Here is an 11,743-nt window from a genome sequence, read left to right on the forward strand (position 1 = left end):
AGAAAGAAGTCACTGGATCATAGAGGACATATAGAGGAGCAAAATGTAAAAAGCCTTGAAAGGTAGGAAGGAGCCAGGTTGTGAAGGTCTTTAAAGGCCAATTGGAGGATTTTATTTTTGATTCAGAGAGTAAGAGGGAGCCACTGGAGTTTATGGATTAGTACAGTAGCATGATTAGATCAGCAAAGCAGTGACATGGTCAGAGCTGTGCATTAAGAAGATCTTTTTGACTGCAGAATGTGGGATGAATTGGAGTGGAGAAAAGCTTGTGGCGGGAAAACCAATCAGAAGATTATTGTAATAGCCAGCCATGAAATGATGAAGATCTGAATGAGGGGGTGGACACTGGGTCAGAGGAGAGAAAGAGATGTATATGAGAGAAGATATGTTATAAAAGTAGATATGCCAGAATTTGCCAACAAATTGGATATGTAGGATGATAATAAATGAAGCATCAAAGAATACACTGAGATCGAGAACCCCACCCTCACCTCTGTATAGTGTGAACTTTTAGAGGTCAGGTGCTATTTTTTTACTGAATTCAATTGGGTTCAATGTCTTTTTAAAATGGACTTCTAGTGACACTGTCTCCAGATCAGGTATGAAGGGAGGACAGCATCATGGGAGACTGGCAGTTGAGATCTCTTTAGCCAGATAGAGCCTAGTGACAGTCAAATCATATTTCCTAGGCAGTTGTCTACTTCACCTAGGCAGAAGGCTGCTCTTAATTTTGTATTTTATATATAATTGGAAAGTTAATGAACTCTAATTGGATGGTCATGGAAAGTTATTGGAGTTTAATATTTACACAGAATAGAAGTTACTAATCGTTCTAATGTAGTGTTAATGAAAGTAATGGAATTTAAAGAGCTACTTAAATTTAAAAAGTAGATGATCTGATGATCTATGGGACATTTATCAGGGTTAGAGAAAAGGAATAAACCTGCATATGGTACCTACTATGGGTCAGGCACTGTGCTAAGCACCTTACAAATAATATCATATTTGATCCATTTTACAGTTGAGGAAACTGAGGCAAGCAGGTTTGGTGACTAATACAGTTAAGTAGGATTTGTGACTGATAAGAAGAAAGTTTAATTATAGGAAACTAATTGGTAATTAACTTTTGTTGATTGTTAAATTCTCAAATCAAATGCAAATCATACCACTTATCTAGAGATAAAGAAACCTTGTAAAGCTGTTTCTAGGCTAATCCTTCTCTTCTTCCTTTATATGCTCTTATCTTTAAAGCCAAAGAAGCATTGCTACAAATAATTGAAAACAATAACCTTGTTGATTATATTTGTAAAATGAAAACATATTAGAAACTGTTTTCTCTTCAAGAGAAATTATTAATTGGTTTCATGAATAGCCAGAGTTAAAAAAAATGATTGCCTACTAACTAGGATTGTAATAGTTACATTTGAAACATATTGATGAAGAACTTAAAAGGAAATATGAACTATGTTGTATGTATCTTTCAGAGTCTGTGTCATTTTATGGTAGTAAGAAAGAGACATTTACACTGTTAGGAACCCTATAGTGATTGAATATAGGACACATTGTACCTAATGTAAAACTTTCATCATTAAGTGAAATTGGTGTTCCCTTAGGAAGTTAGTGAATACCTGTGTCTTACATAGTGACTCACAACTAGGTAGAGGCTTATGCGTGGGGGAAAAAAAACAACATTGTTCCTTATTCTGTGAGAAATATTTTTTCTGTAAAAAATGGAGGCTCCTTTTAATAAAATGTAACTGATTCTGATACATTGATTTTTTTTTTAGTTAAAAAGGTAATAATCCAGAAAATGTACTGAACTTAAAATAGCTATAAATATATAGGGATTCACTTGTTCCACTTTATGAGAGATTATTGTTAATGGCAAAGACATTTTTTTTTGCTTTTTTGGTGAGGAAATTGGGGTTAAGTGACTTACCCAGGGTCACACTGCTAGTAAGTGTTAAGTGTCTGAGGCCAGATTTGAACTCAGGTCCTCCTGACTCCAAAGTCAGAGATCTATCTACTGCACCACCTACCTGCTCTGACTTTTTTTTTCTTTAACAGTTTATACAAATAACTTCATAGGGTCATATAATTGAGAAATAGGATTAATTTGAACAAACAATTAAAATTCCTTAATAAACTAATCTGCAGATTTCAGTGGGTGTGTTGCAGACATTTTCCTAAGTGCTGGGGATACAGATAAGAAAAAGAAAGAACTCCTTGACTTCAAGGAGTTTACAATCTAATGGGAGAAGATAATATATAAAAGCAAGTTGAAAAGGGGGCATGATGACTATGGTAAGGCAAAACTAAGCAGAGCAGCTGATGACAAATTGAAAAGATAGCTAGGATTTTGAGCTCTTTATAATGGAAGTCTGTGGGAGGAGTTTTTTGCTTCACCCTCCTGCTCTCCAATCAGAAGGAGAGAAGAAAATGAAGATACTAATGAATTGTGAATACCAAAGCTGAAACCATCTCCATGATGATGAGTTTCCTAGTGATGAACTTATCTTGGGGAGGGGACATGATGATGACAGTGACAATGATGATGACTATGACAATGATGGGATGGTGGTGGTAGTGGTGGTGGTGATGATGATACTTGTACTTGTGGTGGAGTTGAAACCAACCTGGGCAGTTGGTAGCAAATGTTATTGCACTGATGTTATAAATGTTATAAACTCCCATGATGCAGATTATAATCCATTCCTGCTTTCTTATGGTGTTTGCCATGTCTATCCATGTTCTATAAATTCTCCATAGGCTGTTATCCATTAACCTAGGGGTCTTTTTAATCTGTTGACATTCTTTTTTTTTTCATGTTGTGAAAGATTAACTATATTTCCCTCCATCCTGTACCGCTCCCCATTTTTCTATTCTCTCCTTTGACCCTGTCCCTACTAAAAAGTGTTGGCTTCTGATTACCTCTCCCCCAATCTGCCCTCCTATCATATTCCCCTCTCTTATCCCCTTCCCCCCTATTTTCCTGTAGTGTAAGACAGATTTCCATACCCAATTGAGTGTGTATGTTATTCCCTCCTTAAACCAAATCCAGTGAGAGTAAGATTCACTTATTCCCTCTCCCATTCCTCCTCTTCCCCTCTGCTGTAAAAGCCTTATCTTTGCATCTTTTATGTGAGATAATTTACCCCATTCTGCCTTTCTCTTTCTCCTTCTCCCAGTACAATCCTCTCTCACTCTTTAATTTTATTTTTTAGATATCATCCCTTTAGAGTCAATTCACCCTGTGCCCTCTGTCTATATACACATTCCCTCCAACTACCCTAATATTGAGAAAGGTCTCATGAATTACAGTTATCATCTTTCCATGTAGGAATGTAAAAAGTTCAACTTTAATAAGTCCCTTATGATTTCTCTTTCCTGTTTACCTTTTCATGCTTCTCTCGAGTCTTGTATTTGAAAGTCAAATTTTCTATTCAGATCTGGTCTACTCATCAAGAATGGTTGAAAGTCCTCTATTTCATTGAATGTCCATTTTTGACTCTGAAGGATTATACTCAGTTTTGCTGGATAGATGATTCTTGGTGCAATCCTAGCTCCTTTGTCCTCTGGAATATCATATTCCAAGCCCTCTCATCCCTTAATGTAGAAGCTGCTAAATCTTTTGTTATCCTGATTATATGTTGATGTTCTATACATTTTGTATAGCATGGATTCTATATATTCTATGCATTTTGTCTAGAATGATTTATGCAGGTTGCACATTAGTGATTACTTACTCTCACTACATGAAGGGTCCATCTTCTGTTCTGTCATATATTTCCCTGATAACATCCTTTATGTTCCTTTTATTATACAGTTCTTCTTTGGTAATGCTTTAAAACCTACTACACCAACTGTACCCCTCCATTTTGATCTTTGGGTAACTCTTAACTTTAGCTTACAAAATTATAGATCTAGAACATAAAGGTACCTCAGAAGATATATAGACCATTCATCCTCTCTCCCCAACCCTGCTTTATTTTACAGTTAAGAAAACTGAGGACATAGAAATTCAAGTATTCTGTGGCATTTCTTAATAGTAATATAGTATTATTGGGAAATAGTATTTTAAAAGATAGGTCTTTAAGTGGATAATTATTAAAGCACTGTAGAGTTTTCTTTCTTTTTTTTAACTTAAAAGTTCCTTTTTGTTATACTGTATTCAATAATACTTTTCTAGACATTTATAATTTTTTCTAGAAACTATTTGGTTATGATCATGTCATCTGTTTATAAATATAACATATAATTATAGAATGAGACTGTACTTACTACAATGCAGAAAACTCCAGGCAATTTTCCTAGTTATAGGCTATATGCTTCCTATTAGAGTGCCAAACTTTAATTTAATTCAGGTTATTCTTGAAAGCTAAAATATATAAATAACTCAAATACTTTCACAAAAGTATGAAACTAATTTATCAAGAGGAAATGCAGTTATGAGTCTTGATAATCTTGTTGATGAAAGAAAACATTACAGTATATCCTCAAGATATAGCAATGCTAAAGATTACGCAAAGGTGTACAGTTTACGTACTTAACTTTTGGTCCCAGCAACCACTTAATTTCATTTATAGGAAGAGTCATATTTATATACATGCTCTAAATTTTCTGTCTTTTGGGTACTGTAGCCAGACTACTCTCAATACCTGATACTATCAGATAAATACCTAGTAAAAAACAAAAATCTTTTCTTTACCATTATGAACATTGTCTAAATGGTTTTGCAGTAATCATTTGTAAATAAAAAATCCATGTGTATGTGATAAATTTTATTTCCTATTGTGAGCCAACTTTTGTTTTTCAGTTTAAAATCTGTTAACCAAATCAACAGTATGACATTTGCCTCCTTTACATTTTGGATAAGACCATGTTGGACTAGTCAAGGTAGGATCTTCTAATCAGTTTTTAAAACAAAAATAATTGTCAGGGCATTACATCTAGCATTCTTTGTGAATGCAATATTTTTCAAAAGTGTAAATTATTTTGGTTGGATCATCTGCAATGCTGACAACAAAAGGTACCCTATTATCTTTCTAACTAGCAAGAAGGTTAATTTATAGAGGGTTAGAGAGCTAAGACATGGTAGACTTGATTGGTTCTTAATTACTAACAACGCATACTATGACATTACATATTTAAGAAGTTTTCTTTAGTCAACTTAGAAGCTATTTCTTCCCAAGAAATTGAACTTTCTGTCAAATGTACTTGAGTTGAATAGGTGGATTTGGTTCATAAAATGGATTCATTGCAAACTTTATATATAAATCAGACATCACTAAAGAAGTTCTTTATTCCTTTTTCTTGTCTTACATCATGAAGCATATTAAATCTCATGTGTGGCCTGAAATAACAAAAACAGAAACAATTTATTGAATTTGTCCACAGTTTTCAGGTACATATTGTTAGATAACCATGTATTCTCAACTTCTACTAGGTCAAGGACTTCATGAGCTATGAACTGGTTCAGATGAAGATGATCATCCTTAGATTCCATTTTTCTAAGTGGTAAAAATTCCATTTCAAAAATTGGATTATCATGAAATTATAAAAGTCATCAAAGCAAAGGATTATCTCCAATATACAGCCTGTAGGCAGGATGTAGCAGCTGCCCTGTACACACCAGCCACTGTCAATCCTTGAAAGTTAGGCTCCAACTACAGTCTCTAGAATTTTCTAAAGGCAATCTAGCCTGTTCTAATCCAGTTCAAATTTAGGCCTAGCTAACTCATTGTTTGTGTTCTGTGTCTGTCCAATATGTTTTAATTAATCATCTTGTTGTCCATTGATTGTCATATCATAGTTTGAACAATAGGCATTCTTCATCCTCTTGTTTTTCCCTAAGTGAGTAAGTCAAATTCTTTGGAATGATTATAGATCTTTGTCAGGAGGCTCTGCAGTTTCTGGAGAATGATGCACTTAGCATGTCATCAGCAAAGAAGCATGTGGATGACCTTACCATTTATAAAGAATTCCTTTTCAACATTGTCTTTATTCTGGACATACTCCATGCTTGTCCTCAATTGAGTATATATCTTTGTGTTTTATGCCTTACTTGATATCTGATTATTTGACCTATTCATCACCCTGATCCAAGGGGACATTAAATAAAATTATCTCTGTTAGATCTTTCAGAGAATTGTGTATGATTTTGAGATGTGCCTGGGTAATAATTTGTTGTAGTGCAGGCTATGAGTTGGCATTTTGTTCAACAAGTGATCTTTTGAAGAAATTGTCAATAATTAATACCATGGGATCTTGTATTTTCTCAACCTTTTCATCAGTTCTGTTACTGTAAAGAGGTGTGCAACTATTCCTTTTTCTTTCTCATACTTTCACCAAGGATTCCCTCTGCATGTGTTTGGTTTATTTCAGTCTTCACTTTGTAGAAATATGAAAGTAGACATAAAGATTGGTAGTTACTAATATTCTGTTGGTCATTTTAAAAATAATAATGATGTTTATGATTTTTCCAAGGTATTTATATTTTTCTCTTTAAATTTTTATTAATGTGTTTTGTTTTTATATTACAAACATTGCGAATTACCTCCATACCATGAGAGATCTCTTATAACTAAATAAAATAATTATTTAAAACTAATAATACAGTGCCCTAGTATGAAAGGGTATGCAACATTCCATATCTGTAGCACCTCTACACCTCTTTATTTAAAATTCACAGACATTTGTTTTTCTCACTCCCATTTTTAACATTATTGGTAAAAAAAAAAGAAAAAAAATCCTTTTAACAAATATACAGTCACACAAAATAAAATCCCTCATTGACTGTATACAAAAACATTCTCAAAAATAGTCTCATTCTGTACCCTAAATCAGTCACCTCTCTGTCATGGATAACATTTCATTATTGTTCCTCTGAAATCTTGAGTGGTCTTTATATTGCTCATCGCTTTTATAGCTTTCAAGCTTGTTTGTTTTCAATGTGTTGTTGTATAACAGTTGATGTATACATTACTCTCCTGGGTTACTTATTTCATTCTTCACCAGTTTATAAGAAATCCTCAAAATTATTCATTTTTATTACATCAATGTTGTAGTATAAATTGTTCTTCGGGTTCTGCTTATTTCATGCTGTATCAGTTCCTGTTAAGTCTTTCCTTGTCTTTTTGAAAATCAATCTATTTGGGGCAGCTAGGTGGTACAGTGGATAGAGCTCTGTTCTTGGAGTTAGGAGGACCTGAGTTCAAATATGACCTCAGACACTTGACACTTACTAGTTGTGTGACCCTGGGCAAGTCACTTGACCTTGGTTGCCTCACCAAAAAAAAATCAATCTATTTTTAAATTTCTTCTAGCACAAAAGTACTGCTTCACATCAAATACCACAACTTATTCACCTGTTCCTCAGTTGCTACACTTCTCTTAGTTTCTAGCTTTTTGCCACTGTAAAAAAGCCACTTTAAATATTTTTATACTATTCAAACTTTTTATCTTTCTTTGCTGTCTTCTGGGTATAGGCCTAACAAAAAAATAGTTGGGCCACAGGACTGGAACTGTTTAGTGTATAAATCCAATCTTTTGATTTTGTGTATAAATCCAAATTGCTCTTCTCAATCTTTGGAGGCATTCCATAGGTCCACCCACAGTGCAACAATCTACATGCTTTCCCACAGCCCTTCTAACATTTATCATTTTCTTTCTTTTGTATCATATTTGCCAATCTGATGAATATGAAGTAGAATCTCAAAGGCACTTTAATTCACATTTCTCTAATTATAAGTTATTTGGAACTTTTTTTTTAAATATGGCTATAAGTAGCAGGGTTTATTACCCCAAGACTGGTGTATTCATATTATTAGATCATTTTTCAGTTGTGGAATGAGTCCCATTTTCACCAATTTAAATAAATTCTTAATATATATGGAATATGATATGGTAATTAAAGAATTTTGCTGCAAAGATTCCCTCCCACCCCAGTTGTTTCCCATTTAATTTTTGCACTATTGGATTTGTTTGTGTAAAACCTGTAACTTTTATGTAATCAAATTTATCCATTGTATTTTCTGTAATCCTTTCTGTCCATTGCTTGGTCGTGAAGTTTCCTCCTATCCATGTACTTGATAGAACAGAAGACAGAAAAGGAGAATATAAAAATGGATAGATTCAAGATTGGATTAGTCAAAAGCAAAACAAACCCTAGCTTGGAGAGGGCATAGTGGAAACAAAAGAAAGAAAGGTTAATAACTTGAAGTAAGCTTGGAGCAAAGAGTATAGATGGGGGAAAGTATAATAGAAAAGAATGGATGGAAATAAACAATTAACTTTGTAACTGAATGGAAATGGGATAAAGATGTTCATAAAACTGAAGAGGTTAGCAGAATGGATTAGAAAGCAAAATACAATAATATCTTGATTGTATGAGGCATATTTGAAACATAAAGACTCAACAACAGAGTTAAAAATAAGGGGATGGAGCAAAATACATTGTTTTAGACAAAGCAACAGCAAAAATAGACTTAATCAAAAGAAGAAACTATATTTTGCTGAAAGGTAATTTAGATGATGAATTTATTGTAATACTTAACATATACACACCCAATTGCATGACTTCTAAATACTAAAATAGTAATCAATTCTAAGGAGAAATGTACAATAAAGCTATAACAGTAGGGTGACCTCATTTTACACTAGAAATTAAGGACTTGAATGGAATATTAGAATAATTAGATATGATAGGCTTCTGGCAATTATTCAATAGAAATAGATATATGCATATTTCTTGGTTGTGCATAGCAACTTTATAGTAAATGTATCATATCTTTGGATGTGTAAATCTTACAAATAAATCCAGAAAAGGAGAAATATCACAAACATCTTTTAATTTAAAATTATACTAAAGTGCTATTGAAAAAAAAGATTAAAAATCAACTATATAAATTAATCCTAAAGAATTGCTGGGTCAAAGAGCAATCTAGTGAGTTTAAAAGTTTATCATGAAGACATGAAGTGTTCTGGAGTTTCATATCCTGGATTTCAGGTTGGGTGTTGTAGCCAATCCAGCATTGATGCCCCAAGGAACCCGGGTAGTGTAGTGTAGCGTAGTGTAGAAAAGAGTATTCCCCAAAGACTTCCGGAAGGAATTGTTTATACATTTGTTCTTGCTATATCTTTGAAGTAAATATCCCTTTGTAAAAGTCCCATGATATTAAAGTGTTAGATGGAACTGGGATACAAATCACAGACACCAAAATAGTGAAGGAATATAATCTGTGAGGGCTCAAGCCAATGAGATAAGAAAATAGACATGTGAACCCTCAGAGGAGAAGAGCCTGCCGGGCTATAGGAGAAGGGTCTAGACCATATTCATTACAGATCACTTTCTACTTTTTTATGTCTTTGAGGCTATTTTTTTTTTTATTTTGGTCTTTCACACTACAGCTACTGTCATTGCAACAGAAGGGACCTAGGACTAAAAGCTAGTTTGTATTTTTTTTTTAATTTCATGAGTTGCTATGGCTAAAAGATTGACCAACAAGTGGTCAGCTTACTAGTATTGAGTCATTCTGTACTTAACTAAACTTGTCTTCATAAAACAAACTTAGTCTCTTGACAGGACCTTATCTGAAGCTTTTCCTAGTATTGGAGAATCTGACAAAGTTAGCGCTCCAATGGCATAGTCACCTCCATGCCCCAGTTATGTATTAGGTTAGACTGTTAAAAAAAAAAAAAGCAAACACATGAATAAATGATAAGTAATATTAACATCAATTATTTAGAGAACATTTTATAACATCTTAATTTTCACATTAATATTTGACTAATAAATTAAAAAGAGACTCCCAAAATGCAGTTGTTTAGCTTTTTAGCAGAGTTAATATATTGATTCATGTGTTTAACTTTTTAAAAAGCATTTTTTTTTAGAAATCTGTCTTCTGCTGACTTATCTAATGAACACATTTTGAAACTATAGTGTTTAGCATCAATATTTTAGCGTTGCTGTTTTAGCCTCTGAGCTTTCTCTAGCTACAAGGAAAGTATTAGGTAGTTTCCCTTTGTAATATTAATTTTCCAAATACTCCTTTTTCTGTAATTTTTTAGAAGTAAGTAAGCATTTCCCCCCCATAAAGACTTAATTCTCTACTCTTTCTTCTTTGCTATAGCATCGCTAGGAGTAATAAAGAGTTATTCTTTGTTCTGTGTGTGATGGTGACCCCACTGACCCACTATAGGTAAGACATCCACTTTGAATGTTTTTTTTTTTTTTTCCCAAAAGGGGGGTAGAGATTTACACTCATCCATCCATATCTTTTCATGATAAGGTACCTTATCATCAGTGGCACACATTAGTGAGGCAGCTGACTGGGATTAAAAGGGCAGTGTATGGCTTAGACAGGATAAGAGCTCCCACATGGAGAGTGAACAATAAAAAAAAAGACATTAATAGTCATAGACAATCATTGTTGTAGGTCATTCCTCTTTAAAGCCAACACTGGAGGACATAACTAACAAACATTTCAGCAAAGAATGAATCAATCCCATTCCTCTTTTATTCACCTTCAGTTTCTGTGTTTTTTTCAGTCTTCTAGGGAAATATCAAGTCAGTTTTATTCTGTGTCATGTTTATGTGCCTATAACTCCAGTTCTTAAATACTGACAACTTTGGGAAATCTTTGGTCTTTGGAGAGCTATTTGCCAGGTCTTTGTTGTTGTTGTTGTTGTTGAGGGCAGCTAGGTAGTGCAGTGGATAGAGTACCAGGCCTGGAGTCAGGAAGACTCCTCTTTTTGAGTTCATATTCAACCTTAGACACTTATAACTTATATGATCCTGGGCAAGCCACTTAACCCGCTTTGCTTCAGTTTCCTCATCTATAAAATGAACTGGAAAAGGAAATGGCAAACCACTCCACTATCTTTGCCATGAAAACCCTAGAAAGGAATCAGGAAGAGTCTGACATGACTGAAAAATGACTAAACAACAGATTTCTTTTTTGGACCAGATCTGTGTTTTCAATGGCATTGTGAAAACACAGTGAGGAATGCAGGTACAGATTACCATGTACCAACATAGGTCAACACCTTCTCTTCAGCATAGAGTTGCTGAAAGTTGACAAAGTTGCTGTAGGCATTGAGGGCCTAGAAGATTTGCCTAGTGTTATCCAGAGAGTATATGGCAGACTTAAGCTTTTGAACTTAGGTCTTCTCAACTCTAAAGTTAACTTTCTCTCCACTGTGCCACACAGGTTCTCATCTCAAGCTATAGTCTTGAGAAATACCCATGGCAAATTCTTGGGTACTTATATTTCACATCTTTTAATGATATGTTTTTATAGGTCTGGTCAATTGCTGGCATTTCCTATGTTGTGAATTGGCAGTGCTCCTTGAATCTAATAGTAACTAGACAATCCTTGTGGCTATGTAGATGTGACATTTAAGCTCATTCTTGCCATGGATGAATAAATGGAGAGATATTCAGTAGATCTTGCCCTGACTCTAAGAGTGTGCTTCCTGTCTACTCTGTTTGGAATATTTGCCCATTATTTTCTTTTTATTTTTTTAGGTTGCCTCAATGCCATGTCAGGAAAAACCCAGAAAGCTAGATTGGTGCTGTAATCCCAGCTATAGGGGAGACTAAGACTGGTGGATTGCTTGAGATCAGAAGTTTTGAGCTACGATATTCTGATCAAGTGCCTGCACTGTCCAACATGGTGAACCTTGGGGAGTGTGTGTGTGTGTGTGTGTGTGTGTGTGTGTGTGTGTGTGTGTGTGTGTGTGT

The 11,743-nt window shown here is 34.3% G+C and overlaps 1 pseudogene; it reads right to left on the bottom strand.

Annotated features, from left to right (window-relative positions):
* Window positions 1-5,165: 5,165 nt before the first annotated feature.
* Window positions 5,166-5,545, bottom strand: LOC114023197 (annotated as a pseudogene).
* Between the last annotated feature and the right edge of the window lie 6,198 nt (window positions 5,546-11,743).

This window comes from Vombatus ursinus, unplaced genomic scaffold, assembly GCF_900497805.2.
Source record: "Vombatus ursinus unplaced genomic scaffold, bare-nosed wombat genome assembly UNPS02014816.1, whole genome shotgun sequence".
NCBI classification, from domain to species: Eukaryota; Metazoa; Chordata; class Mammalia; order Diprotodontia; family Vombatidae; genus Vombatus; species Vombatus ursinus.